The sequence below is a fragment of the Rutidosis leptorrhynchoides genome, chromosome 6 (assembly GCF_046630445.1).
Source record: "Rutidosis leptorrhynchoides isolate AG116_Rl617_1_P2 chromosome 6, CSIRO_AGI_Rlap_v1, whole genome shotgun sequence".
Lineage (NCBI taxonomy): Eukaryota > Viridiplantae > Streptophyta > Magnoliopsida > Asterales > Asteraceae > Rutidosis > Rutidosis leptorrhynchoides.
In genome coordinates, this window is record NC_092338.1 from 41,017,550 (window position 1) to 41,037,775 (window position 20,226).

The 20,226-nt window shown below is 34.5% G+C and overlaps 1 non-coding gene across 1 annotated transcript; it reads right to left on the bottom strand.

Annotated features, from left to right (window-relative positions):
• Positions 1–875: 875 nt before the first annotated feature.
• LOC139856453 (small nucleolar RNA R71) lies at positions 876–982 on the bottom strand. Its single transcript, XR_011761935.1, has one exon. It is a non-coding gene; the product is annotated as a small nucleolar RNA R71 (small nucleolar RNA).
• Positions 983–20,226: the final 19,244 nt, after the last annotated feature.

Sequence of the window (20,226 nt, forward strand, 5' to 3'; positions counted from 1 at the left end):
GTTCGTAGTAATAGTTGGATTTGTACGTGGACCGGGTTATTGGAGCCAAACAGTCCTCAATTATATTGAGACCAAACGAATCCTGCCCCTCTGCTGCATCTTTTGGCTATTCGAAACGTGGGCAAAATCAGAAAAGTCTATTGATTGGATAACTTATTATATAATTTTTCTTTCCTTTTAAAAACTAATAGGATATTCAGTGAATGCACCGAGTAAAACGTTCACCACCTTTCATACGTTCACCACCTATAACTCGATCAAGACATCTAGCCAATATTGTCGCCGTTGATTTTTCTTTAGAATCATAATCTAGTCGACCAAGAACTTCAACTCAAATTTCCGATAATCCATCTTTTGAACCCGACTTCACAATTAAGAACCCGGAGCATATTCAAGGACAATTCCAAGATCCTGAACCACTAATTATTCCTCCTGAGCCACAAACCATTAAATCAGAATCCTCTAGTGATTCGTATTCAACAAATTCAATTATGGAAGTAACGGAACCTCTAAGTATGGAAGATCGAATGAGAGCCACACGCACGGGCCAAGGTCACGCCATTATTAAGCCAGAAGTTAATGCGCCAAATTATGAAATCAAAGGACAAATTCTACACATGGTAACTAACCAATGCCAATTCAGTGGTGCACCGAATGAAGATCCTAACGAACACCTTCGTACGTTTAAAAGAATTTGTACACTATTCAAAATCCGAGAAGTGGAAGATGAGCAGATCTATCTCATGTTGTTTCCCTGGACTTTAAAGGGAGAAGCCAAAGATTGGTTAGAATCGTTACCTGAAGGGGCGATTGACACATGGGATGTTTTAGTTGAAAAATTTCTTAAACGGTTCTTTCCGGCATCCAAAGCCGTGAGACTTCAAGGAGAAATTGTTACGTTCGCGCAAAAGCCAAATGAAACGTTATATGAGGCGTGGACAAGATTCAGAAGGATGTTGAGAGGATGTCCTCAACACGGATTAGATACTTTTCAAATAGTACAAATATTCTACCAAGGCGTAGACGTTGCTACACGAAAAGACATCGACATAACAGCTGGTGGTTCCATTATGAAGAAAACCCAACTGAAGCTTACAAAATTATTGATAACACAGCCTCCCACTCGCATGAGTGGCACCAAGAAAAAGATATTGTTCGTTCATCTAAAGCGGCTAGAGCCGATTCTAGCCATGACTTTGATTCCGTTTCCGCAAAAATAGATGCTTTCGAAAGAAGAATGGAAAAGATGAATAAAGATATTCACGCAATACGAATCAGTTGTGAGCAATGCGGTGGACCACACTTATTGAAAGATTGTAATGTTGAACTAACGATGGAACAACGAGAGAATGTTTCCTATATGAACCAAAGGCCGGAAAATAATTATCAGAATAATTATCAACCGCCAAAGCTAAACTTTAATCGAAATCAAAACATTCTTTACAATCCAAATGGACCCAAAAATAACTGGTATAACCAACAAGGTCCGAATAACCAACCGACTCAAAACAACACTTTCAATCAACAAAGACCTAGCTTGTATAAACCACCACAACAACCCGAAGAGAAAAAGCCAAATCTAGAAGAAATGATGGCAAAGCTGATTGAATCTCAAACACAATTCATTACATCTCAAACCCAAATGAACGAGAGGTTTGATCAGTCATTAAGAACTCAACAAGCTTCCATTTTGAATCTTGAAAAACACGTAGGTACTCTTGCTAGCATGATGAGTGAGAGGGAACAAGGAAAGCTACCGAGTAATACTGAAGTAAATCCTCGGAATGAGAATGTTAATATGGTTTCAACGAATTCTGAAAAACCAGCACCAGAAGATGGGAAGGTTTTAGATGAGAGTAACAATGAAGAAGTTACACCACCACCACCCGAGTATGTAAAGCCAATGGTGGCACCATACAAACACCCATCCCGTTTCCAAGAAAAGGAGTTGAGTATGAGCAAGTGATAGGTAATAAAGATTGTGATACCTCTGGAAAGAAGAAGAAGAAAAAGAATAAGAAAGTGCAAGAAACAAAAGCCGTAAATATAAACCCGGTGAAGACAGTTCCACCAAAACCTCCACCTAGGGTAGGTGATCCGGGTGAATTTATTGTTCCTTGTCTACTTAGTGATTGTGTCATGTATGATGCACTAGCAGATTTAGGTGCAAGTGTAAGTGTTATGCCTCTTTCTTTATATAAGAGATTAGGTGTAGGTGAGTTAAGTCCAACGGATATGAGTGTTCGACTCTTTGATCAAACCATTAAGCACCCAGTTGGAATTGCTGACAACCTACCCGTTCAAGTAGGCAATTTAACCTTTCTAGTTGAATTCATTGTCATTGACATAGAAGAGGACCCAAACATTCCTCTAATTTTAGGTCGACCATTCTTAGCGTCCACCGGGGCGTTCTTTGATGTAAGAAACGGTAGAATGACACTTAGTAGTGGTGACAAATCTATCACCTTTATGATTCGAAAGTCTAAATCTCCACCAACCAAAACCGTTGAATCAGCAAAAACGATTGGTAAGAACCATGTTGTTTTACCAACTCCAACGGTAGTGCTTAACAATAATAAAACGCGTAAGTGTGGGGAAAATGAAGTAACGCCTAATGATGACTTGATAACAAAGAACCCCGTTGTTGATACGAAATTAAATGATCCCGTTATTAATAGTTCAATGAAGAAACTTATTAAACGGATTCGCGATGCTAGAACCAAGGGGAACTTTAAGTTATGTAACCGGTTAGTATCCAATCTATCACCTAAAGAAAAGGAGAAACTAGTTGAAATTGTGGATATTACACAGGAATCCGACCAATGGCTTAAAGAAAAAGTCACGGATATGCAAGTTGATTATGGACCAAGAGAAATTAACGATGAAGTTAATCACAATTTTGACACCACGGCTACCTAAGTGTGGGGAGATTCAAATGTTCTAAAAAGAAAATGCTGTTTGGAGTTAGTTGTTCTGTTCTCGTGTAGTTCCGAGAATGGAATTCGATTGGTCTTTTCCGCTAGCAGACACTAAAGAACTAGTTTTCTCCCCCATTCTGAATTTTTTTTTGTTTTGTAGGTTTTATATGAAATTAATATGCTTTTCAAATTTAAGTTTTTGTGTGATTTTAAAAACAAAATTTACTTTAATTCATTAAGTTGAAAAAATGATTTCTAAAATTCGTCGTGAGTTGAAGACTAGGTCATTAAGCCGAAATTGCTTTACCCGAGGGCGGGACAACAAATTTTGTTATCATTATTTTTAATTTTATTGATTTAAAGTATGCCAAAAAAATATTAAATATTATAAATTTTTGAAAGTAGGGTAATATACCAAACTTCAAAAATATGTATATGTATGTTTGTATTTTATTATGTACAAAACAGGGTAAAACAGCGCACTTTCAAAGACTGTCATTAAGTTCAGCAAAAGGTACTAATTTTGACGACAAGACACAAAACAACAAATGTGATATAACAAATGAAGGAATGAACGATGAGGCGCCATCAATCATTCAACGAGCTTTGTAATTACAAATTCGGTATTTTTAATCACTTTTCTACACTAATCACCCTCATGAATTTATAATTATAGTCTGATTTCATGCAAATGAGGGCATTGCATGATCTCAAGTGTGGGGAAGGGTTATAAATTCTCTCGGGTTTATACTTGGTTTATTTGCCAAATTTTGTGAAAATTTGAAAAATTTTCAATTAAATGAAGTCAAAATCATGTTTATACATATTTATGAACGATGAAAACTAGGTGTTAATGCCAAAATTATCGTTACCTCGGAAAGGACATAAATTGAGAAACAACCAAAATGTTAGAATTCATTTAAGAATGGAATAGAGGAGAAAAAGGCAAAGAAAAACATAAATAAAAGCCAAGTGTGTGAAAACTCTACCAAGTTATTCAAAATATATCACATATTTTTGTACAAACAATTGAAAATACTTTTGTTTTGGACGATAATCAACTGTTTTACCCGATGAAAGAAAAGAAGAGATGGATCTACACGATGAATCAATTCCATCATTAGAAGGAAGTAAAGTCTTCCGAAAAAGACACGCGCTTCTTGATTTAGGTCATGAAGTTGTCGTCCAGACCAGCTGTAGGTTGACGAAAAATCTAGAAAAGTCATCTCTAAAATCAGCAGGAAATCCACGGACCTCAGCATCAAACAGGGTCGCCAAGTGGTCAGATTTATCCTAACCATGAGAAGGATTTATCTCGTACAATGGGGGGGCACCGTGCAAATTAGCTTGATAAGACTAATGAATCAGATCCCCAGAAAGGATAATCTCCTTAAAGATTAAAAATCAGCTTTTAAGCCTGATATTACTCAATCCTTGAGATTGACCTTAAAGATTGAGAATTCAAACTCATGGAATTCAATGATATCTAAACTCGAGCTTGAACGAGAAAATATTTTGATCAAAATTAAAACCGATTTGTTTTCTGAAAATCCATTTTCAATGCGTTCATTACCATTGAACGTAAAATCCTGGGAATTCAACAGAATTCATTAGGTCACCTGAACCAAATCGGGTGTCAACCGTAAGAACGGTGGTTGCATAGCATGGTCGGAGACAGGACCTTGTGCCAGACTGAAAAATTATAGGATGATCTTTACTATTGCTCATACCAAGGATAGTACTAGCATCCGACACGTTAAAAAGACCATAAACAAATGCATGTCATTAGACATTGCCTTAACAGTTTCTTGTTCATCGCTTTCCTTTACAACCGGACGGTAGTTTGCCAAAAGGTAATATACGGGACAAGTAAACTGGACGTGTTGCTTTCCTAATACAAGGTTAGCAAGTGGGTAACACAAAACCACAAGTGTTGAGCTAAAATTTTCAAATCTGAAACCCACACAACCCACAAAAATATTTTGCAAACACCGGTGAAGGGTTATTCCGGAAAACTTATCTAGGGTAAAAGCTAGATTAAATTTTCAAAAAGATCAAATGTTTTCATAAAGATCCAATTTCCTTAAGGATCTACATTTTAATAGTCATGTGGGACTGTAAACCACCTTTCAAATGTGCACTTTGCTTTGGAAACCGAAAGTAAATCGGCTATTTGATTGCAAGTGTCGTTGACCTAAACCCGAGGCAACTGTGGATGACACACCCACCTTTAACCATCATTACTGTCATTGTTTATACCGCTATATCAAAATCACTGATGTACAAAGTGTGATGAATAAAAAAGTGATTCATGTATGTTTTTATTTCAAGTTCTGTATTGCTTGAGGACAAGCAACGCTCAAGTGTGGAGATATTTGATAGTGCTCCAAATGAACATATATTTAGTAGCAATATCGTTCCAATATGTAAAGTTTTTAAATGTAATTTCCTTATTTTTAGTTGTAATAGTTAAATAAATAAGTGCGAAGACGAAAGACGCAAATCGCTCGAAAATGAAGATTTAAAGACAAAAACAAAGATTTGAAAGACCAAAACGTCCAAAAAGCTCAAATGTACAAGATACAATTAAAAAGGTTCAAATTATTGATGAAGAACGTCTAAAAATGACAAGAGTACAAGTTACAAAACGCAAAGTACACGATATAAAATAGTACGCAAGGACGTTCGAAAATCCGGAACCGGGACATGAGTCAACTCTCAACGCTCGACGCAACGGTGTAAAAATTACGAGTCAACTATGCACAAGAATAAAATATAATATTTAAATAATTCATAATAAGAATAATATTAAATAATAAAAAGTTGTTAATTTAGCATAGTTCAGGGGTCGTAGATAAAAATTCAATTTCATATTTTGCCTATAAAAGGCGATGATTATCGATCAATTTAAAAGGCATCCCTTTTTCTATCCTAAAAATCTATTATCAATATCAATATCTAAAAATCTCTATCATAATGTTAATGTAATAAGATATAACAATAATCTTAATTTTAATTTTAAATTATGATAATAATAAGATTTATGATAGAGATCGTTTGAGTGTGTAAGTCGAAATTCTGTCCGTGTAACGCTACGCTATTTTTAATCATTGTAAGTTATGTTCAACCTTTTTATATTAATGTATCGTAACTAAGTTATTATTATGCTTATTTGAGCCGAAGTAATCGTGATGTTGGGCTAAAATATTAAGAAGGGGTTATTGAACTTTGGACCATAATTAAGGTTTGGGCAAAAGACCGACACTTGTGGAAATTGAACTATTGACTATTAATAGATGGGGGGTATTGTCTAATTGAGTGACAACTCATTGGAGTCTGTCGAACCTATCTTCAAATTAATTAACCTAATAATTAATAATGATTATGGTTGTCCTATTTAGTGATGTTCATATGGAATCTGTTATAATCATTTAATTAATCAATTGGGTTGGGTAATTGATTATTCATTCTGATCAAGTGGATGAATTAATATTCATAAACTAATTAAAACAGGGGTGGATTACATACAGTGATAACTGGTGTAATTGTTGACAGAAGTGATAACTGCGTCACAGTTTAAATCCTTAATCAGTTGGAATATTTGACTTCGGGTATAAGGGTAATTTGACGAGGATACTCGCACTTTATATTTATAACCGATGGACTATTATGGACAAAAACCAGATAGACGTATCAAATAAACCAGGACAAAGGACAATTAACCCATGGTAATAAATTAAAATCAACACGTCAAACATCATGATTACGGAAGTTTAAATAAGCATAATCCTTTTATTTCATATTCTATCGCAATTTTATTTATTGTTATTTTATTTATCGTCATTTATTTATTTTACGCACTTTAATTATTGTCATTTATCTTTACGCTTAAAAATATAAAATCGACAAACCGGTCATTAAACGGTAAAAACCCCCCCTTTTATAATAATATTACTACTTATATATATATATATATATATATTTATATAAATATAGTTTTATAAAAATATAGTACGTAATCACTAGCTCCCTGTGGAACGAACCGGACTTACTAAAAACTACACTACTCTACGATTAGGTACACTGCCTATAGTGTTGTAGCAAGGTTTAGGTATATCCCATCCGTAAATTAATAAAACTTGTGTCATATTTTGTAGTATTTCCTAGTAAAAATAATACTATTTCGTACCCTCACGCTACAACATCAATATCCTCCATATTTCTGGAGATATTTTTATAACTAATCTTATCTGAAATCATTTATCTCTTCGCGCTATCAGTGTTACATCATATAGAAACTGTTAGTTTCTATATTCTGTAAACTTTTGAGCTTAAAATAAGAATGCTTTTGAAGTAGTGTTGGAAATTGATGCATGAGTTAGTATAATATAATGACACTTGATCAATGTGATTATATTACAGTAAGTCATGCTGAGTTTTTAATGAGACGTGATGATTCACAGATCATAACGTCATCATGTGCCATGTTACACGACTTTTACATTCTGTCTAATCTATAAACATATCAAGAACATATTTTCTTGATAGTTCTATCTTTTCTCTTGAATTTTGATAATTTAACTAATCAAGATCGTGCTATTACAACTTCTCTCTTAGAACATCAGCCACGTTCATTCGAAACTACATAACCACGAATTCTGGACCATTACAAGAGGTGCCCAATCGCAAGAGGAAGAAGAACCGAAGGGACAAAGCTCCAAAATAGAAATTGGAGTATAAATCGCAGCAAATATGGGGGAAGTATTAACTGGGGATGACAATGATTATAGAAAACAGAAGCAAGGACTTCGAGGTATAAGGGAAGATATAAAGCCCGATAACAACACATAAATTACAAACCGTGTATATCAATGTTTATAGCGACATAAAGACACGGGAGGATTAAAAGCACTATCACCCCAAGGTAATAGTAGAAGTAAACAGATTCTTCTGGGAAAAGATTGAAAAGAAAGATGACAGAAATGGTAATTAGAAAAATATCAAGGATTAGTACTGATTAAGCATTTTCAGAATCTTTTGGATGTATGAAACAAGAAGGAAAGTATAGGAATGGTGAGAATAATGGAACGGAAGAGCTTAATTTATAATGGAAATATCAGATAGAGTAATCGAGGCAGATCACCGTATTTAATTATAGAGATCTTAAATTCCTTATTCGCCGAAGAATCAAATCTTTTAGATTTCGAAGATTTTCTTTAAATCCCTTGAATTCCGGAATTCAACCAAGACAACGTCAAAAGTTAAGACGCACCTTATTTTCTAAATTCAAACGTGACTACATCAAAGTTAAGACGAAACTTTATTTCTTCAATTCACTCTTTTGTGATAGCTTTACTCGTACTCTCTGAGTAATTGAATTATCTTATCCATATTACTCAATGATGATAAAAATCTATTTATCAACTCATATTCGTCATGAAAACATTTTTATTGTTAGCCATGACCACCTCACTTAAATTTCGGGACGAAATTTTTTAACGGGTAGGTACTGTGACGACCCGGAAATTTCCGACCAAATTTAAACTTAATCTTTATAAGATTTCGACACGATAAGCAAAGTCTGTAATGTTGAGTCTCAAAATCTTTGAAACTATATTCATGAAATCAATTACCTTTGGACTGTACCCGACGATTCACGAACAATTGTTTGTAAACAAATATATAAATATAAGTATAAGTATATATAATAAATTGAAATAATAGGAAACAATTTAATTATTTGAATTGAATATGTAGAACAATATATAAAATAATAAATTTGTGATTAAAATAAATCTACATGTAAATATATATGATATCTATACATAGTTAATATGTATATTGTAATATATATATAAATATTAAATGTTAAATGTATGTTAATATGTTATTATATATATGTCATTATTAATAATATGTAATATTAAGTTTGATTACGGAATTAAAAATATAATTAAATATGATTGTTATAGTTACTTTCAATATTTTTTTTATTATTAATATTAAAATCAGTGTTATTATCATTTTCAATATATATATAACGTAGATATGGAAGTTGATATAAAAATTGTTATTTTATTACTATTAATAATATTATAATTATTAATAATATTAGTATTATGATAATTAATACTATCATTACTAATAATATTATTATTATAAATTTTATAGTTATAGTTATTATTATTATTATCATATTATTATTAGAAATTTGCATTACTATTATTAAGAGTAAAATTATTACATTTATATTTATTAATAAAGATAACTAAAATCTATAAATATAATACAGATATAAAAATAGATATGAGTATTGATAGATATATAAATACAGATAAATGTATATACTGGGATAGATATTGAAGCAGACACAGAACCGATTTTCTTTTGCACATATACATCGAATCACATCACTTTTATTTATATCTGCTTAAATTAATCTCTAAAAATCGAATTTATTCCAATTCTGTTAAGCATCGACCTCAGACCCCAATGAAGACAAAAATCGATTTACATCACCTACAGTTTTTATTTTTTTTATTTTAATTTAGCTGTACTGATCAAATATTGATGGTCCCCAAATCTGTTAAAGGTCGATACAAGTAAATTCCAATCAGGATAACTGTTAAAATAAGTACTCCTTTATATTGTATATCTACAAGTCTATGATTGAGGATCAAAAACACAGAACTTAAATATTTCTTTCTTTTTCGCCCTGTTCTTGTACCTATATTGCCAAAAATTGAATTCGAGCCTTAAGCATAATAGAATACATGGTTTACCATATCCGAGAGACGTGATGTGTTTCAATGCTTTCGTTAATGATTGGTAAAAGATAGTTAGGCCCTTAAAAAGAGTTCAACCATAAAGAACACCATGGCCAAGTCAAGATGACTTCCATGAACACGTTCTGTTATCCTAACGGTCCAATCCTTTAAGTTTCTAAACAAACAGTTCCTTAATTAACTAAGAATCCCTTAAGCGGGGTGCAATGCTTGAGACCGCGTTATGGTGCAGTGTACTGGTCAACACTAACCATGTTCCAAGGCCTTACTTAGCAGAGGTACAGCTTACAACAACCGCTGTGTTTCAGGGTGCACGTACGAAGTTTATATGCTTGGTGACTACACTAGCATGGTCTAGGACTGACAATGTACTAGGGGTCTAGTCAGATGTTTCACTACGAAAGAGTCCTCAGTCGGAATCCAAAGCTCAATAGACTTACTACAACCAGTGTGTCTCGGTCGATCTTACGTTGTATCCGATAGACTTCTCTTACTAAGGGGTGACACAGATAGTGTACTCTGAATCGGGGTTCGCGACTTCCCAATAACAGAGACTATAACTACATTCTATTAGTTGGAAAAGCGATTGAGTTTAAAGCATAATCGGAAAGCACTTCGACATCATATACAGACCATAATATTATTTCGGCATTATAACTGCTTACATCATAGCATACACTAAAGATAACTACTCGCTAATCATGGCAATAATATCATAAAACATTATATAAGATAAAGGATAGAAGTACCAGTAGATTAAACGAGTTTCGAATACAAAAGTGACAACTTCAAGACTCCAGACCGCTCCTAATACAATCTTCAGCGTTCTTCTCCGGGTACTAGGTTTCCCGCACGGAGTCGAAGGCCTTGAGAGTATGACTAATATTGTACAAGAGAGAGAAAGAAGTGAATTGAAGTGTGTGTTAGAATGAATGACAAAGACCCTTTAAATAGACTTGAAATTTGCCAGCATACGCCTGACAGGGCGTATGGCAGGGCGTATGGCAGCCCGTTTTTGGCAGGCCGTATGCAAGGTAGGCCGTATGGTGGCTCGTGTGGTCGCACGTATATGGCAGGCCGTTTCCATACTGGCAGGCCGTATGGCAGGCCGTATGGCTTGCTGGTCAGCCTTGATTCCCTGGATCGTAACTTGATTTCTTGTCTTTCACCGTTTTCGCTCTAGAATCTTCGTTTTAGCTTCGATTTTATTGAATCTTTTTGCACCGCCTTCGTAATTACTTGTTCTTCAATTCTAACCGACGATGTGGGTATTTTTTCGACAAAGTTCGAATCTTTCTTGTTTTTGGGGCTTAATACCGGGGTGAAAATGTGACTTTTTAGCCGATATCAATGTCCAAAAAGAACAATTAAGTCTAGGTGTGGGAAACGATAGAATAATTTGTCATATTGACAAAGCCATGAAAAGACCCACTTCCACCGATGACTCTTGTTTTCAAATTGATGTTATAAATCTTTGTGTTGAGGATGAATTGCAGGAGCTACTTGAAATTGATACCTCGGGGTTTGCCCCGATAAGTGAAAGTGAATACTTCAATATTGATGAAGATTTTGATGAATTGATGAAGGTGATCACGGATGATGAGACCATAGAAGAAGGAATTCCCAAGGAAGAGAAATCATTTGAAGATATCGAAAATAAAGATAGATTCCGTATAAAGAATTCCTTGGAAGAACCACCTGTACTAGAGCTTAAGGAGCTACCCAAACATTTGGAGTATGCTTATCTCGAAGGTACATCTCAATTACCGGTAATTATTGCTTCACATCTTTCCGGTAACTAGAAGGAAAGGTTAATCTCTGTTTTAAAAACCCATAAAAAGGCTATAGCCTGGAAAACGACCCATATTCCAGGGATAAACCCGTCTTATTGTACACATAAAATTCTCCTTGAGAATGACTTCAAATCAGTAGTACAAAGACAACGAAGGCTCAATCCCAACATGAAAGAGGTTGTTAAAAAAGAGGTAGTCAAGCTTCTTGACGCCGGGTTAATCTACCCCATCTCCGATAGTTCTTGGGTTAGTCCAGTACAAGTAGTACCCAAAAAGGGGGGTACAACCGTTATTGTAAATGAAAAGGACAAACTCGTTCCAACTAGAACGGTTACCGGCTGGAGAGTCTGTATTGATTACAGACGTCTCAATGATGCCACTAGAAAGGATCATTTCTCGTTGCCTTTTATTGATCAAATGATTGAACGATTAGCGGGGAAAGAATACTATTGCTTTCTAGATGGTTTCTCCGGTTACTTCCAAATTCCAATTGATCCCAACGACCAAGAAAAGACCACATTCACTTGTCTTTCGGGACCTTTGCCTATCGCCGCATGCCATTTGGTTTATGCAATGCACCCAGAACCTTTCAAAGGTGCATGATGGAAATTTTTGATGATATGGTAGAGGATTGTATGGAAGTCTTCATGGATGACTTTTTCGTGTTTGGAGACTCCTTTGAATCGTGTCTTTTTAACCTTGAACGTATGCTTATCCGATGTGAGAAAGCAAATTTGGTCCTGAATTGGGAAAAATGCCACTTCATGGTGAAGGAGGGCATTGTACTTGGTCACAAGATATCTCGTTCGGGAATAGAGGTAGATAAAGCTAAAATTGAAGTTATCTCTAAGCTACCTATACCGACAAATGTCAAGGCCATTAGAAGCTTTCTTGGTCACGGGGGATTCTATAGGCGATTTATCAAAGATTTCTCTAAAATCGCCCGCCCAATGACCAAACTTCTTGAAAAGGATGCTCCATTTGACTTTGATTCCAATTGCAAGAATGCATTCTCCATTCTAAAGTCAAAACTCACACAAGCTCCCATTATCGTATCTCCGGATTGGAGTATGCCATTTGAGTTAATGTGTGACATGAGCGACCATGCCTTAGGTGCTGTCTTAGGACAACGACATGATAATCATTTTCGTCCAATTTATTATGCGAGCAAAACGCTAACGGGAGCTCAAATTAATTATACCACCACAGAAAAAGAGCTCCTAGCGGTTGTTTATGCGTTTGATAAATTTCGGTCATATTTGGTGTTGTCCAAGACCATTGTTTACACGGACCATTCGGCCCTTAGGTACTTATTCTCGAAACTAGATGCAAAACATCGTCTCATACGTTGGGTTCTTTTACTTCAAGAGTTTGACATTGAGATACGTGACAAGAAAGGAGCCGAGAATCTAGCCGCCGACCATTTATCCCGACTTGAAAACCCCGAATTAGAAAAACTCGATAACACAATCATCAAGGACACATTTCCTGACGAATCTCTAATGAGGGTTGACAAGGAATCTGAAATCCCATGGTTTGCCCATTTTGCAAACTATCTTGCTTCAGGCATTCTTCAAAAAGGACTTTCTTATCAACAAAAGAAGAAATTCTTTGCGGATTTGAAGTCCTATTTCTGGGAACACCCCGACATATTTCGTGTTGGTGCGGATCAAGTGATTCGCCGTTGTGTGTACGGAAAAGAGGCTCAACAAATTCTTGAGCATTGCCATCAAGGGCCCACCGGCGGTCATTTCGGACCAAACCACACCGCAAGAAAAATCCTTGACTAGGGCTTTTATTGGCCCACCATCTTTAAAGATGCCCATAATTTCGTTCAGACTTTTAATGCATGCCAACGAATGGGTAACATCACGAAAAAGGATGAGATGCCTCAAACCGGCATCCAAGTTTGTGAAATCTTTGATATTTGGGGAATCGATTTCATGGGACCATTTCCAAGTTCCCATAAGTGCAAGTACATCCTAGTAGCCGTTGACTATGTATCTAAGTAGGCTGAAGCGAAAGCTTTACCTACGAATGATGCTAGGGTGGTGGTGAACTTCTTGAAAAATCTCTTCTCGCACTTTAGAATCCTAAAGGTGCTCATATCCGATCGAGGAACACATTTTGCCAACAACCTTCTTGAAAAGGTGTTGAAGAAGTATGGCGTAACTCATCGTTTCTCTACTCCGTACCAGCCGCAAACAAGTGGTCAAGTAGAGAACACGAATCGTGCCTTAAAACGTATACTTGAGAAGACGGTTGATAACAACCCTAAGATTTGGCAACGCAAGTTAGATGATGCGTTGTGGGCCTTCAGGACTGCTTTTAAAATACCAATCGGTACCACACCATTTAGACTTGTATATGGTAAAGCGTGCCATCTTCCGGTTGAAGTGGAACATAGAGCATACTGGGCGTTGAAGCTTTGTAATTTGGACATGGAGAAGGCTGGTGAAAACCGATTCATGCAAATACATGAATTAGAGGAGTTAAGGTTAGAAGCGTACGAGAATTCAAGCTCGTATAAGGAGAAAATGAAGAGGTGGCATGATGCCCGATTGAAGGAAGTGAAAGAGTTTAAAACCGGTGATAAGGTTTTGGTTTTTAACTCACGGTTTAAATTTTCTCCCGGAAAGTTGAAGTCCCGATGGACGGGGCCTTATTTGGTGAAACAAGCATTTCCATCGGGATATGTTGAATTGTTTGGAAACGGTAACACTTTTAAAGTGAATGGTCATCGATTAAAACTCTATTTTGATGGAGTTAATACCATGGTTCAAGATGACATCACTTTCTCCCCCAAAGCTAATTAGCTTGGGAAGGAGTCGCGTGAACAGGGGCGGTTTTTAATGGGGACAGGCGGGGGCAGCCGCCCCCAGTGGATTTGCAATTTTCAGTGTAAAATTTTTGGATTTTTCGACTTTGCCCCAGTGGATTATTTTTTTTGCCCCAAAACCTATATATTTTGCCCCAAAATCTTTAAATTTTGCTCAAAAATCTCCAAATTTTACCCCAAAACCTTCAAATTTTGTCCACAAATGTTAAAATTTTGCCCCAAAACCTCTTTAATTTGCTTAAAAACCTCCATTTTTTGCCCCAAAATCTCCATATTTTGCCCAAAAAATTATCACGGTTTTTAATTTTTTTTTTGCCCCCGGTGACTTGGAATCCTGGTACCGCCACTGCGCGTGAACGACTCACTAATAAACTTTAAAACGTGTACATAGTCTCATTCGTGCGTCTCGTTTCTTAGGATTGATTGTTTTTAAGTGATTTTTCGAGTTTTAGTACGAACCAAGTTGTTTAGGGACCTTCTGCAATGTTTAATACGCGAAAAAATCAAAAACTGGTGAAACAGGGCCAGATGCGCCGCATCTGTAAGGGATGCGCCGCATCTGAAGACAAGAAAAATCCCGACAATTTTAAATGCGTCGAGATTGGGTCATGCGCCGCTTTTTGGCCAACAGATGCGCCGCATCTGCTCCAGATGCCCCGCATCTGTGTCTGAATATTGCAGCCTACCTATTTTTTTTACACAAATACGGGAGTTTATCAATTTTATTCATTTTTTCACCTACAACTCCGACTTTCATCTCATTTTCTCTCAAGGATTTCATCTCCAAACACTAAATCAACCGATTACACCCATCTTTGAGCATCTAATCCATCTATCAACATGAGAAATGTAAGATTAATCTTCATTTCTTCATGATTCTTGTTTTCTTAATTCTCAAATTCGGATTTAGCTTGTTCTAAGTGTGGGGATGTTTGAATCTTCATGTTTTGGTCATTATATGCTTGTATTATTGTTACTAATCCTTATTCATGCTCGAATTTCATGATTAATTGTTTAAAAATTTACTTTACAAATTAGGGTTCTTCATGAATTTGGGGGTTTCGAAATTTTTGACCATTAATTGATTAAATTGAGATCTTTTGAAGTTTAATTACTAGCTTACACTAGCAATTTGCCTTGAACCCTTGTTGAAACACATGATTTTGAATAAATTGAGAATTAGGGTTCTTGAATTGGGGATTTTGACTTTTGTTGACTAGTGAGTGTTCTAAGTGGAATTAAAGCAATTCATTGATTATGCTAAACTCATATATGCCTTAACTTAGTGCTTGTTCGAATTGAAAAGTTTTATTTGCGGAAGTTAAGGATTGTATGCTTAGGCTTTTTAATGAAATTGTATACTTGAGTCTACTTTAGTGTCTAAATGTATGAAAACCATTGATTGCATATTGTTTGACATGCTTATTGATGAATACTAATGGTTCCATATGTTTGTTTTGATGAGACTAAACATGCTAGGTATGATTGAACTTATGAAGTGATATAGATTGTGAGTCATACTAGAAATGTTTGTTGAGAATAGAACTTGTTCATACCATGTTAGGATTTTAGTTAACATAAACTTTGAGATGTGATTTGAACTTAAAATGTAACATGACTACATGGTTTTCGCTTGAGCAATATGAAAGATGTTTTGAATTTCTTTAACGCTAATCAACTTCGTTTGTTGTTTTGTTTGTTTGGTTTTGTTGTGTTTTTATGTAGACTAGAGCATCATCATCAAACCCAAGATCAAAAAAACAAAAGGGCCCGACAGTTATAGATCCGAAAACAAGTGAGGAAGAAAATGCTGTTGAAGAAGAAGAAATGGACATAGATAACCAACAACTAAATGTCCGTGGATTAACCACTCCGGATCCATGGATCAACGCGGTTTTGAGGCATCCGGAATATCATGAACGGATGAAGACACTTTTGCACAAAGACGTATACCCGTGTAAATATATTGATTGGTCACCGTTGGAAGAAGCCGGTGAATTGCAAACCTTTCGTAACCTTTTTCGGGTAACATATCAAGGCCATCGAATACATGCATGGGAAAACTTGTTCAGAATGGAAGAAAAAGTGTACCCACTCTTTACCAAGGAATTCATTGGTTCACTGAGAGTTGATTATTCTTCGCCAACATCAAACACCTTTATGAGATTTTGGCTTGGAGGGAAAGACCGGACATTAACACTGTGATGACCCGGGAATTTCCGACCAAATTTAAACTTAATCTTTATATGTTTCCGACACGATAAGCAAAGTCTGTTAGATAAGTCTCAACAATTTTGAATTTGTTTTCCTGTATACAGTTACCTTTCGACTATTCCCAACGATTCACGAACCATTGTGTATAGGTAGGTATGTAAATAAATGCTTATAAAGATAAAAGTGTATATATAATATTTTGAGTTAATAAAATAAACTTTAATCAATTGAATTTAAACGTATAAAATAATAAACAATTAAGTATTTATATATAAATGTATACAAGATATTATTATGAATCTATATGTATATATGTGATTTCTAGCAATAATTGTTAATTGCATATTGTGATATATATATAAGAAATTACTACTCAATATAAGTTGTTACATTATATAAATTATAAAATTACATAAACAATATGTAATATTAATATATTACAAGTTAAAAATAAAGTTGTTATATCAATATTATTACTCTTATCACTATAAAAATTGCTATTAATATTCAAATCAGTATTAGGGATATTATTATAGATATAGTTATGAAGTGTGAGAAATAATTTATTATGATATTATTATCATCTATATTACTATTACTATATTATATTATAAGGTATTATTATTAGTAATTATAACATTAAAAGTATTATTATAGTTATAATTATTAATTAATAAGATAAATCAAAATTTATAAATACATATATATATATATATATATATATATATATATATATAATTATATAAATGCAGAAATATATACAAGTATATAAAATCAGATTTATATACACTGATATATATACAATACAATATATAAAATGAATATTATTTTATTATTAATATAATTATAAATATATAAATTATAAATTTTATAAACTCACAAAATTAATTAAGATTCTATATCAAATTAACCTGTAGGTAAATTGATCCTGTCTCTAAAAATCTAGTATACAAACAAAAAGCAGTACCATTTGATTCTTAGCCATTCACAAAGTAACAAATTCAGTTCCATGTCTTTATCAATTTATTTATTTATTTAATTATTTCTGTTACCTGCGTAAATGGTTGAACCCTTTTGCTATAAAACTCAATCAGTTACAGTTATTAAGGAATACCAGTCAACTTTACATTACCCATTACAATTTATATTTATCCTTAACAGTTTGTGTAAAATCGAATTTAAACAGAAAATCAAATTTTATTTCTATTAAATGCATAAAAGTCTCTGTTCTTGACCAAGAACATCAAATGTCGATTTCGAATTGATTTTAAAAATCTAAAAGTGTAGAAAGCATCCAATTCAGGTCGTTAATCTTCCTGTAAGTTTTCAGATTTTAATTTAAAGAATTAAAGACGAATTTTAGAGTCAAAGTTATCTTGAAAAAGTCAACAGTCGAGTTCTTCAGCAAAATTCGAGTTCAATTCAATATATTGGTTCTAATTGAAGATACATAGAGTTTATATGTAACATCCCGCCTTTTTCTGTCAACTTTTCCGTTTAACTATTTTAAACTCCGTTATATGTTTATAACATCTTCCGTTAATACGCGTTTCAATTATCTTGTTTTAGGTAATTTAACGCACCCGATTGCAACTTGAGGGACTTGTTTCGCCAAGACACCAAAGTGGTGACTAGCCACTTGACTAGTCAAACTCTTCCACCTCATTTCTTCATTTAATTTTTCCTTTTCATCTAATACTTCCACCATTCTTTAAATTCATCAAAAAGCAATTCCTCATCCAAATTCGTTCAAGAAGGATTCGATCAAAACAAATTACATATTTGAACTCCTCGTGATCTCCTCTTCGATTCCATACCGATTTCATCAATTTTGGGTAACTTTCTAAAATCACTAATTTTATGTGTTCTTGAGATTTTTGAGTTATAAAGTTGTTAATTAGTGTCTATGGCTCAAGTCTAGTATGATTATGTGATTTATATGCTCGTTCTTGCAATTTTGATGTAACTAGTTCATTATGAAAGAACACTTGCATAATCTTGAGTTTTAGGTGTTCATATGTTGTTTGATGATGAAAGTTCATGTTTTAATTGTGTTCTTAACATCACTAGCTTCAAATTGGTATGTAGGTTGACATGGATTAGTTTCATAATCATGATTGTAGAATTTGTGATTTTGGGTTAGGGTTTGATAGAAGTAAATTGAATCTTGATGCATTAAATGCTTGATAATGTTAATTGTAAGTGTTAGGTTGTGTTGTATCCTTAATTACCTTCGAAACGGCATATCGTTCATGTAATTTGGTTGCCAAATCATTAAATTGCATTTATGACTTGTATGCATTGAATGAGGAACATTAATTGCGGTTTTTGGTTGTTGCAAGTGGAAGTTTGATTGATGATATGTGTTTAGTTGTTTTACTCGTCAAAATACCTTTCCAACGATGTATGATAGGCGTTATAAGTGTTTGCGGGTCAAGAGTTATGTTAGAAAAGGTTTTGGTTCGTGCACACTTGGAAAAACTGACCAGAATTCTCTGCACAGGTAATGGCGCGGCGCGCCATATACCCGCGCGGCGCGCCATTATGGTCTGTCCAACTTTGTCAATTTTTGAATAATGTTTGCTATGCTACGCACCTCCGATTCACATGTAACTTGTCCTAACATGCTCATACATGATTAAAAACCTCAGAAAAATGGTTCGGGACCCGACCCGAACGTGTTGACTTTTTCGTTGACTTTGACCGACCAAAGTTTGACTTTTTGTCAAACTTAACCAAATGATTATGCAACCTTCCTAACTTGTTTATATACTTGTATCTTGCATGAAACTTGACAATTTGATTTCACATGCTACATAATCGAGTCGTAACGAGCCATAGGACTAATTGAACATCTTTGACATTTCGTGACTATCGTTATTGATACAACCTATTTGTTTAGGTCAAGACTAGCATTGTTCTTTGCACACGTTACTTGTCGAAGTACTTTTTGGTTCGTGCATACAAGGTGAGATCATAGTCCCACTTTTTACTCATTTGAACTTACTTTTGGGATGAGAAAACATAAACGATTCTTTTGAACTAAGTGAACACAAGAACGGGAAAACAAACATTCTACATACGAGTTTAGAACAAAATCCTCAATTCAATTATCATTAGTTACATTTGCAGGGTGTAAGTGTAGGCGTGAACTTATGTTGTATGGCCATATGGGTTTGACAACCCTCATCTTTGACGGTTCGCTACCGTCTACGGATGAAATATATTTTCGAGAAACAGTGTTGTTCTAGCACTAATTAATGGGGTATTCAACGGACGGAATGTTAAGCTTTGATAATTGGGTGCTCGTGAATATTAACTTTTAGAATGTACTATGACTTTATCGATGTTGCAAATCTTGTGGTTCAACTTACTTTTACTCACTTACTTATTTAAACCTATGATTTCACCAACGTTTTCGTTGACAGATTCTCTATGTTTTTCTCAGGTCCTTGAACTTAGGTGATACATGCTTCCGCTCATACTTTTTGATACTTGCATTGGATGTCGAGTATACTTGCATACGTGGAGCGTCTTTTTGACTACTTTTAATTGTGTCGCACGTGTTTCATACAAACTTTAAACATTGTTATGTACTTGTTATGGAAACTACTTTTGTAAACTTTGAAACACCCTTATTTATGAAATGAATGCGACATACTTTTCGGTCAAACTTT